Genomic DNA, 12,393 nt, shown 5'->3' with positions numbered 1-12,393 from the left:
ATTTTTTAAAGAAGGATGTTCAAGGATGTACAGTTTTTTGTTTTATTTCCTTCTAGGGGTGATGGCATCGAATCATTGGCATATAATACCGCGTGGGGGCTAGTTTGAACGGAAATTCAAAGTTCAAATACCATGTTTAAGTAGTGAAACAGACTAAGCTATAGAGAAGAGCCACATATCCTCTGGTTTGTGTCGAAAAACCAAAATACCTTCTATTGTCTCGATTAGGGCCAAACTGCTATCAATCAAATTCTAAGATGGCTAATTAGCCATGACTTATTGCCATCTACACATAGGTCCGTTACAGATTATTCCATTTTTGCTACCAAATAAAACAACATTGGGCCAAATACTATCAAGCAAAAATTACTAGATAGCCAATCGTCTAAGAAATGTCAAATGCCATATGCCCTACCGTCCAGTATCAGAGAACATACTGTCATGTCGTGATGCATTTGTGGAAGCATGGTGACAGCTATACGGAATCGCATAATTACAAAATATTTACTGGAGGAGGTTTGTATGTCTTTTTTTTCTTCGAGAGGGGCCTGTCGATGTTATAAAAGGTTCATTTTAGGCTCAAGTTTCCAACTTTCCTCGGCAGTCCCATAAGCTCAATGTGTAATGGGGCTTAATCCTTAATAAATCCCCCCTTGAAAGCAACTATTAGCAACTTCCCCCTTAAAAGCAAATATTACCCCCTTTTGGGTAAACACAAACATTTTTTAATGTAAAAAAATATGTGTATGACATGTACATACCTGCAGAGGGATAAAGATGTACGAGACAGGCCCCAAAAGTAACATTTTCCTGTAAATCCCACCATGAAAGGCTAACCGTCGTGAGCTTGAAAATAGGTTTGCCATTCCCTTTAAAAAATAATAAGGGTGTTCCCTTTTCAGGAGTAGTTTTTATTTTCAAACTATGGTTATCCAGAATCCAAACTTTAATACAGAGACCAACAGCTGAAGATCTGGAGTCCCTCTTTATATTTGTGGCAATTCTTTACATGATATTTGAGACAGAAAGAAAATAAAAATAATAGCTCAAGTTCTTAGCATAAAGAAATTAATTGATTATTCACGACCACATTAGAAACTAAAAAATAATTATTCAGTGCAAACATCATGGCCAGTGCAATAACGCTGCCTACGTAAAGAACAGTGTGAGCACAATGAATGAATGAGTGAATTTTATTTATAGCCCGCCATACAACAACAAAAGAATGGGCGGAGTAAATAAACAACGAAAGAAAAATAAAAATAAACTAATAAGAAAACATCATATTAACGTATATATAAAACACGAAAAATCAAACATTTAGCAATCGGCACAGTAGATCAAATATGTACATACGCATTCAAGAAGACCACTTAGAGCGTTTAATCGAGCATGATCTTCAAACTCGGGCAGCTGAGTTAAAATATTGCATAACTCATACTCATACTTTTTTTTACCAAGATACTTCCCATAGAAGTTGTCATAAAAACTTCGAAAGGAGCTCATTCGATTGGAAAATTAAAGATCTAGAGGCCTTTTTAGGATTAAAAAGTGATTGGAGGGCAACTAGCCCCCCCCACACTCATCATTTCCCCAAACACATCCGATCAAAATTTTTAGATAGTCATTTTGTTTAGTATAGTTGAAAGTTCCAGTAACTATGTCTTTGGGATGTGACTCCCCCCCCCGACACCACCCTCAAGGCGAGGGCTGTAAGCTATGCGATTCGTCCATTGTTGACATATACTTTCCAAAATGACGAAGGGCATTTATGGTGAGCCTTTCAGAGAATGGTAAGGGGAGTGTTGACCTGAATCAAAAGACGTTATGTGCATACGGGTTTTCAAAAGGGCGTAACTAAGGAATGACTGAGCATATTAATTTTGAATTTTCAAAGAATAATAAAAGAGATGATCAACTAATCAAAAAGACAATATTTTCACGATATTGCTACAACTTCTAATACTGCTACTACCACTAAAACTACTGCTTCTGTAGCGAGTACTACCAAGGCTGAAGATATTAAATTGAACATCTGAGGAAGTATTGAGGAGAAGGCTCAACTAAATCAAAATATACTAAGTGCATACAGATTGCCAAAAGGCTGCATTAGCAATATTTTCGGTACGACTTACCGTATCAAGGTAAAACTTCTTGGGCATCATGAGGGAGATGTCCAACTGAGCAAAAGGCAACTTTTACACGATACTACTGTTATTAATACTGTTGTTACTACTGTTTGTAGTACTACTAATAAAACACTATCACTGCTCCTACAACTACCACTGCTTCTATGATACTATTACTATTAATCCTAAGTGTATATGTATGAAAATATGAGAGAATGTTGAGGAGAAATTTGAACTAAAAACACACTACGTGCGTGCAGATTTTCTAAAGAGCGTTTCTCAAAAATGGATTTGGGTATTCAGTTGGAACTTTCAGAGAATTTTTAAAGGGAAAGATCAACTTGGCCAAAAGGCAATATTTGCATGCTATTACTAATACTACTACCACAGCTTCTTTTATTACTACTACTACTACTGAACTACTCCAACTACTACTTCTATTGTAGCTACACGTAAAGCTAAGAGTATTAAATACCATGACTCAATAACACTACTACCACTAAAACTACTGCCTCTGCACCGAGTACTACTTAGGCTGAGGATATTAAATTGAACATCTGAGGAAGTATTGAGAGGAAGGTTGAACTAAATCAAAATTTACTATGTGCATAAAGATTGTCAATAGGGCGTATCAGCAATGTTTTTAGAACGGCTTACAGTATCAAGATGAAACTTCCATAGTATCATGAGGGAGATGTTCAACTGATCAAACCTGTACTACTACTACTACTATTAATACTGGTACTACTCCTGTTACTGCTATTACTACTCTTACCACTACTACTACTGCTACTACTTCTACTACTATGACCACTCTTACGATGCTAGTTCTATTAAAGCTAAGAGTGTGAAGGTGAAAATTTCAGAGAATATTGAAGAGAAATTCGAACAAAATCAAAACACGCTATGTAGATGCAGACTGTTACAAAGGCGCATCTCAAAAATGGATTAGGGTATTAAGTTGGGGCTTTCGGAGAATGCTTAAAAGGGAAGATCAATTAACCAAAAGGCAGCATATGCACGCTACTACTAATACTACTACCACTTCTACTTTTACAACAACTACTACTACTTTTTTACTACTATTTCTATTATAACTACTTGTAGGCTAGGAGTATTAAGATAAAAAAAAACAAGAAGTATTGAGTTGGAAGTTGAACTAAATAAAGACTATGAATATACAGGTTATCAAAAGGGAATATCGCCAGTGTTATAGCAACGGTTGATTGTATTAAATTTAAACTTCCAGGGCTTGACGAGGGGGGATGTTGAACTGACCAAAAGGCAATATATTAATACTACTACTGCTACTAGTAGTAGTGCTATTACTGTGCATACTACTAGTAGTTCAACAATTAGTACTATCAGTGCTACTACTATTACTAATGATGTGACTATTATTGCAACTATTTCTAAGGGAATAAAGATAAAACTTTGAGGGAATATTGAGGGAGGAAGTTGAACTGGACCACAGCACGCCGTCTGTATACAAGTTGTCAAAAGGGCGTAGCAGAAATATATTAGGAACGGTTTGGTGTGAGAAGTTGATGCTTAAAGGGCTTGTTATGAGGGTGTGAACTTCCCAAAATGCTACTACGGTAAATGAGCTACTACGGTTAATTCTACTGCTACTATTACTACTGTTACTACTATTACTTCTGGTACTTCTACTACTAAAGCTAAGGGTATTAAGCAAAAATATAGAAGAATGTTGAAGCAGTACAGATCTTTATCGAAACAGACCATGCGCATACAGGTTGTCAAGAGGACGTATCAGCAATGCTTCAAGAACGATTTATGGTACTAAGGTGAAGCTTTCAGCTTGTGTTGAGGGGATGTTGAAGAAAACCAAAAGTGCTATGTGCATACTGCTACTAATGCTACCACTGCTACTACGCAAGCAGAGGGTGTCAAGCTGAAGCTTCCAAGGAATATTTATTCAGATGGTGAACTAAATCAAAACGAAAGAGGGCAGATTTTCAAAAAGGTGACACAGCAATATCTCAGGAACAGCTCTTTCTCTCAATTCTACTTTTTAAAACAGTAATAATATTTAGCGTAAAGAGTGGGGCGTTGAGGAGGGAACAGCCCCTTTTATATATAGAGTAATTTCTGTTCATTTTAAGTTTTACTGTCGCTCCTTACTTGCAGTTAAAAAAAAAATTATTTAATACTTGTTTATGATCACAGTAACAAACACCTAGCCTAAGCAAGGGACAAAATCATCATTCCCCATTCATTTCTATAGATAAATTAAACTCGAGGAAACGACATAGTGGGTTGAAGGTCGTGCCCTCCTCACATTAAAAAAGAAACACTGGGCATGTTATTAATCACAAGCTAGAATTAAGTTTAACAAAAATGAATTTGACCAAAAGTGAGGAGTGACAAGACTAAATGCTTCAAATAAATCAAGTCCTTCAAATCTGCACGGCACTCAACAGTGCACTTCACGCGCAGTTCCTAATCAAATAATATGAAAAAAACTTCGTTTTCTTAAAGAGTTAAAGAGGCTGCGTCTCAAAGTCGAACCTTAAAACGTACAGGAATTAGGAGAGGCAGTTGGGGGGCCACCCCCCAAACCCCCCGCTTTTAAAGACTCTTTTGTACAGGTTTTTTGTTTTGTTAATTAAAAGAGGGCCTTTCCGAAGCCAAGAGCGGGGGGTTAGGGGGCGGCAGCCCCCCACAACAAAAAACCTGTACAAAAGAGTTTTTAAAAGCGGGGGGTTTGGGGGGCGGCAGCCCCCCAACTGCCTCTCCTAATTCCTGTACGTTTTAAGGTTCGACTTTGGGACGCAGCCTCTTTAACCCTTTAAGAAAACGGAGTTTTCTTCATATTATTTCTGTACGTTTTTCTACAATCCATGGTGGATGTAATTTAATAACTCCTGTACTCCTCGTACAGGAATTAGGACTGCCTCTCCTAATTCATGTACGTTTTAAGGTTCGACTTTGGGACGCAGCCTCTTTAACTCTTTAAGAAAACGAAGTTTTTTTCATATTTTGTGACAAAAAACCGCCCGATAAGGGACTTGAACCCTTGACCTTAGGATTAAAAGTCCCACGCTCTACCGACTGAGCTAACTGGGCATGTTTGAAGTCGAAATACCTGCATGTGTATAAATATAACTTTTAAATAACTTTTAAGAATTTCAAAAATTAACATTGGCTCTTATGGGGAAATGGGTTTTTCTAAGCTAGAAAATCGGGGGGTTAAGATTTTCCGACAAAACTTTCCAGGAAAATCACTCGGAGAATAGCGCGTCGAATGAGTCTTTGTACACCCAGATCCGATGTCGGCTGTGACCTGTAGGCGTGGCAGAAAAGAAAAAACAAAAGGAGAATATGAACATTAACTGGCTATGCGTGGTTTCTGGAAAACAGGGAAGGAGTTATCGGAGCTGAAATTTCGTGGATAAGCTCCTGGGCCCTAGGGCACCTTAACTTGTGAATTTCAGCCCGATCGGACAACGTTAAAGGGGGGTGGGGTTGGGAGGTCGAAACTTTCGGCCAGATTTTCCCCATGAAGGAAAAGTCGGAGGGGGATGAAATTTGGCAGGTTTCTTAGTTGGAGCTCAGGCTACGAAATGCATTCCTCCCCATCTCTCTGCGACCACTGGAACCGAAGATCGCTTAACATTGTCGTGGTTCGCCTCTTTAAAGAGGCACGAGTGTGCCTCCTTGATAGTCCAAAAAAGATAAATCTTTTTCACTAACGAAAACTTGGCAAAAAGCCTCACAGGTTAAATCTTCTCATAGATTAAGAAGGTCGTTACAAGCATTGATATCCGTTCACATTGATTGCAAGAAATTAGTAACTCTAATTAACATGGTAAGACAAAGACTTACCAGCAAGGGGGGCTTTAAATGACCTCACAGCTTCAAACAGCGCCAGATATTATCCAAATTAGGCTTACAACAGGCTAATCCAAACAATTTCCTGCATCCGGTATGACATGAACAAATTATAACGCTGGTTAAACAAGTTTGTGTGTCTTCACTATGAATGGCGGATAGCAATTGAACAAATTGCTAAGGTTATTAAGTTGAAAATCTCAGGGAATAATGAAAGGGTTTATGTTCCAAAGACTATGTTTATTCAGGTGCTGAAAATGGATTTGCTAGCATATTAGGGGCTGTTATGAGTTTTAACTTTAGACTCTTTAGAGAATATTAAGGGGAATGTTGTACTAAATGAACTAAGCAGATGCATCGAGGTTTCTTAAGGGCGTATCTGGGCGTTTCTATAGTGTTCAGGAACGACTATGGGTGATTGATTTGAAACTTTTAGGAAAGATGGTCATATTAATACTAACATACTAAAGAAGCTCAGCCACAAACTAAGAACGATGCTCAACTAAGTCAAAAGACACTATGTGCATCCAAGTTGACATAATTGCGATCCTAGGCGTTTCTCCCCCCACAAAACTCTTCTCTAGAAAATCCCCCCCCTGGAAAAATCACCCACAGAAAAATCTGCTGAAAATTTCCTCTAGAAAATTCCCGAAGAATTTCCCTGTGAAAAATTACCACGGAAAATTTCTGTGTGGATAGTTCTCCCTGAATAATTCCCCTCATATTCCTGTTGGATAATTTTGGATGGTCATTAGAAACAAAATTGAAAGTTATGCTCACTTGTCTACGTCAGAGGGAATTCCTAGAGCGTTCAACTTCAACTTTATTAATCTCAGATAATCAATATTCTACATCTCTTCAAACATCCGCACAAAAGGTTCCAGGCCTATGAACGCAGGAAAATACATTACAATCATATCTATCATGATTCATAACACAAGGAAAGGGAAATAAACACGGAGAGGGAAAAAATAAGAAAAACAGGCATATACAAAAAGTTATATCAAACTTTATTTCTTTAATTATTAACATTCAATGGAACTTGCAAATATGTATTACATATATAAAAAAAAGAAAAATTAACCCAAATGACTTTTCGTTGATCTTTTGAAGACCCTGATAGAGTTGCAATCTCTAATATTCTTCAGCAGGGAGTTCCAAACCCTGCTACATGCGTATATAGGGCTAAAATCTGACCTCACGGTTGGAGTTCTAGCAACCAATAAAAATTCAGAGCTGCGAGTTCCATGAAGATTTACACTAACTCCGGGCTGTAACAATTTTGAACAAGAGCTAAGAGCTCATATGGTATGAGCTCTAAAAAAATTCTAAGAATCAATAGATTGATTTAAAAGGAAAATCAGAGGCTTAATGCCGGTCCAGATTTAAAATAAGAGCTCTGAGTCACGACGTCCTTCTAAATTTCAAAATTCATTAAAATCCGATCACGTACTCGTATGTTATAAATACCTAATTTTTCTAATTTTTCCTTTCCCTTTAGCCCCCCAGACAGTCGAATCTTGGAAAACGACTTTATCAACTCAATTTTTGCAGCTCCCTGACACGCCTACCAATTTTCATCGTCCTAGCACGTCCAGAAGCACCAAACTCGCCAAGTCACTGAGCCCCTCCCCCTAACTCCCCCAAAGAGAGCGAATCCGGTACGGTCACGTCAATCACGTATCAAGGACATTTGCTTATTCTATCCACCAAGCTTCATCCCGAGTCCTCCACTCCAAGTGTTTTCCAAGATTTACCCTCCAACTCCCCCCAATGTCAAAAGATCTGGGTTGGATGTGAAATAAGAGTTCTGAGACATGAATTCCTTCTAAATATCAAATTTCATTAAGATCCAATCACCTATTCGTAAGAAAAATATGCGAATTTTCACGTTTTCCAAGAATTCCGGTTTCCCCCTCCAACTCCCCCAATGTCACAGGATGTAGTCGGAATTTAAAATTAGAGCTTTAAAGCACAAGATCCTTCCAAATATCAAATTTCATTAAGATCTGGTCAACCTTTCGTAGGTTACATAAACCTCATTTTTCCAAATTACCCCCCCCCCCTCCCAATTCCACCAAAGAGAGAACATCCAGTCCGGTTATGTCAGTCAGGTATCTTAGACAGGTTTTTATTCTTCCCATCCAGTTTCATCCTGATCTCTCCGCTTTAAGTATTTTCTAAGATTTTTCTTAGTATTTCTTAAGATTTTTTATTTTCTAAGAATTGACCCCCCCCCCAATAGATTGGATCCGTTCCAATTATGTAAATCACGTATCCAAGACCTCTGTTTATTTTTCCCACCAAATTTCACCCCGATCCCTCCAATCTAAGCGTTTTCCAAGATTTTAGGTTCCCCCACCCCAAACTCCCCCCAATGTCACCAGATCCGGTCGGGATTTAAAATGAGATCTTTGAGACAAGATATTTTTCTAAATATCAAGTTCCATTGAGATCCGATCACCCGTTTGTAAATTAAAAATACCTCATTTTTTCTAATTTTTCAGTATTAACTACCCTAAAGACTGCGGATGCGTTCCGGTTATTTCAATCGTGTATCTAGGACTTGTGCTTACTTTTCCCACCAAGTTTCATCTCGACCCCTCAACTCTAAGTGTTTTCCGAGATTTTAGGTTTTCCCCTCCAAACTCCCCCCAATGTCACCAGATCCGGTCGGTATTTAAAATAACAGCTGTGAGACACGATATCCTTCTAAACATCAAATTTCATTAAGATCTGATCAACCGTTCGTAAGTCAGAAATAATTTATTTTTTCTATTTTTTCCAAATTAACGGGCCCCCACTCTCCCCCTCCAGATGGTCGAATCGGAAAAACGACTATTTCTAGTCTGGTCTTAATCTGATCTGTTCCCTTTTACACCTGCCAAATTTTATCGTCCTAGCTTGCCTGGAAGTGCTTAAAGTAGAAAAACCGGGACCGACAGACAGACCAACAAAATTTGCGATTGTTATATGTCACTTGGTTAATACCAAGTGCCATAAAAACAAGAGAGAAGTTGACCATGAAGATATGTATGAATAAAAATAGCACAAGATAGGAAATACTGTGAACGGAACCTAGGGAGAGACTTTGTTGACGAACTATTCGTATCTGAAACTAACTGACAGGCCTTTTCATTAAGAAGAGAAAGTGGTTTTAGAACGTATGGAAAAGTACTCATCTAAACAATAGAACAGTAATTTATATACGGCTATATGAGATAATAAAGAAAAAAACTTTAAAATACATTCAGGAAAAATACACCTTAGATTACGTTTCATGCTTAAGTTTCTTGAAACTTTGAATCGGAGAAGGTTAATGTGGTTTTTAAATGAAAGATTCTCATCGACAAGGACTCCTAGAAACCTAATAAAGATATTATGTGACCTAGAAATAATACCTTTAGAACTTAAAATAATATTCGAACCAGGAAATTAAAGGCCAATTATGAAAAAAAACAAGACTTGAGACTTGGAAACATTTAGCAATTGCTTCAAACCGCTCATAAGCTTTGTCAGCATCAGTATTTGAAGCTTTATTATCAAATCATTTTGGTCCAGCTCGGCACAAACAAGCCTACTATCATCAGCAAATGCAAATAAATAAACATTTTGTTCTATCTATATTGAACTAGGATACTACAACTCATGTGGGTGACATGTATTGTAACAAATGGACCTTGGAGCATCTCTTATAGCCCAAGTCATTGGCACATACAATGTAAAGCAAAGGACTAAGGATAGACCCTCGTGGAATTCCAAAGTCTACTTCGGCCTTATAATCAGATCCTGGATAAAAAAAACATATTTTATTATGTATATTAGAGAATGGTTGATAAGATTGCAACCATTCTAATGCTTCTCCCCGAACAATAAAATGCGAAAATTTTGCAAGAAGAATATCATGGGACAAACTGTCAAAAGTGTTTCTCAAAAAAATTGCCACTGGCGTTTTCTTCACGTCTAAAGCATTATTTACAAAATTACCCATAATTGGCCATAGTAAACAGCCATAAGGCTTCAATGTGCTACTAAATAAAAAACTGTTTTTTTTTTTCAACTGAAAATAATGAAAAAAATAAAACTTAGAACGAACAGAAATTATAACGTATATGAGGGGGTCACTTTTCTTCAACACATCACTCTTTAAGGTTAGTACTTTAAAAAAACTTCCTATTGTTCAAATTAAACAAACATGTTTTACTGTTTCAGGAGTCGTTGTGTTTCAGGTGTTGAGGAGCAGTAACCCTCTTATATACGCAAGATATTCTGTTCGTGTTAAGTTTTAATATTGCTTCTTACTTTCAGTTGAAAACTTTTTTTTGTTTAATTTCTGATCTTTTTTTTAAACAGTGCCAGGAAATATGGCTACACCTCCACGTAAAAATCCCTCCTTCCCATGGATATATTCTGCAGCCAATTTACTCCTGGTTAAAAATTTACCCCGGAAAATTGCCTTTAACATCTCCACACGTAAAATTGAGTCAACAAAAAGAAAGTAAGTCATAAGAAGAATTTTGTATAGCGATTCTCACAAATTCCCCCAGCACAAAATTTCCCCTGAAAAATTTGCCCCTCAGAAACTTCTCTCCCATGCGAAAAATGTATGCATACTTCTCAATAAAAAAAATACTGTATGTAAACAATAGGTAAATTTAGAAACTTAAAAATCTTTCCCCAAGGGCTGTTGGTGGTCATGATTTCTTCAAAGGCATAGTTATTCGACCTTTCAGAGGTGCTAATCAAAATGGCAAACAAAAAATTTTGATCAGATGATTTTGAGAAAAAGGGACGCGGGAGGGGGCCTAGTTTCCCACCGATTTTTCGGGTCCTTCAATAACGATTCTAAAACATTTAACTTCTGGTCAAATTAGCCCTCTCCCGATATTCTAGGACCACTGGGTCAATACAATCACAGCTGAAAAAAAAAGTAAAACAAAAAAATCAAACAAATAAACAGGCGTCCGTGGTCTTTCTTCTGACAAAAAAAAAAAAAATCCACATTTTTGTATATAGGAGCTTGAAACCTCTACAGTAGGGCTATCCAATACGCTGAATCTGATCGTGTGATATGCATTAAGATTCTGTGACTTTTAGGGGTGTTTCCCCATTTTTCGAAAATAAGGCAAACTTTCTCATACTCGTAACCTTTGATGGGCAACACTAATTTTAATGATAATTACATATTTGAAATCGGCATATAAAGTCAATTTTTAGTATTTTATTGGTATCAAAATTTAGTTTTTTAGAGTTTCTGTTACTACCGAGCCGGGTCACTTCATACTTACAGGTCATTACCACGGACTGTTTTATTATTTATTATTTTTCCCAGAGGCCCTTCATATGGAAGTGGTTGTCTTATATATTTTAGAGGGGCCTCATCCAATCACCATTAGCTCTAGCACCGTTTTTAAGGGTCAAAAGCGATTTCATGGCAACCAGCCCCTCCCCTGCCGTTTTCCCCCAAACACACCTTGCCAAATAACCATGTACCTGGGGTTAATAGCCCTTTTTTTGCCATCAGGGCAAGAGCTGTAAGCCATCGAAGTTGCCCATTATTTTGCTTAATTATAAAAAAAAACTTCCCGAAAAGGTCTATTTTCAAAGAAAAGTAAGCAACTGTATTAAACATAAGACCAGCAGAAATAATTCTTATACTAATTCAAATCCAAAACAACCCTAAATTACTATTCAAGTTTAAACAAAACCCAAAAAAAAACACAAATTAAAGCAATCATAGCATTGGTAAAAAATACACAATTCCAAACATTTGTAGATGAGAGCTATAAACCCTTATAGTAAGGTTCTCTGATTGTTTTATAGTCAGGGAGACAGGCAGATCCCTCAAAGGGTGCATTTTAATGACAAAAAATTATTAATCTCAGTGTACCTGAAGATAAATACAGAATTAGCTCTAAGGGAGAGTCAGGGGGGTAGAAGTGGAAGTTTATATTTAATTCCTGTTGATCTCCGGGATTATTTCTGGTCTAAATTGTTATAATGGAAATAAAAAGTAATAAAATGAGCCCAAAATGAGCAGAATTCGTTCTGGATTGGAGGGGGCTATCCCTTCCTCATCCCCAACCTCCCCCACATGGCCTTGGAAGCTTTTGAGGATGCTCATTCAATAATAAATTGAGAGCTGTAGTCCATTTTTATAATTCATAGTGATTGGAGACCAACCACCCTCTGGCTTCAACTGTTTTTAATGTTCTTTTGTTATCCTTAGGACATCGGACCAACCTTTTGTAGCACCTATTTTGTACTTTGGGCAATTTTCCAAGGGGGAATTATCCAGGGGAGTTTCCCGCGGGGAGGGGGGATTTTCTACAGTGGGGAATTTACAATGGGGTAGAACTTTCCAGAGGGGTTAATGTTCCAGGGGAGAATTTCTTGGAGGAAACGCCTG

This window comes from Artemia franciscana, chromosome 5 (assembly GCF_032884065.1).
Source record: "Artemia franciscana chromosome 5, ASM3288406v1, whole genome shotgun sequence".
Taxonomy (NCBI): Eukaryota; Metazoa; Arthropoda; class Branchiopoda; order Anostraca; family Artemiidae; genus Artemia; species Artemia franciscana.
Note: the sequence above shows the minus strand (reverse complement) of the source record.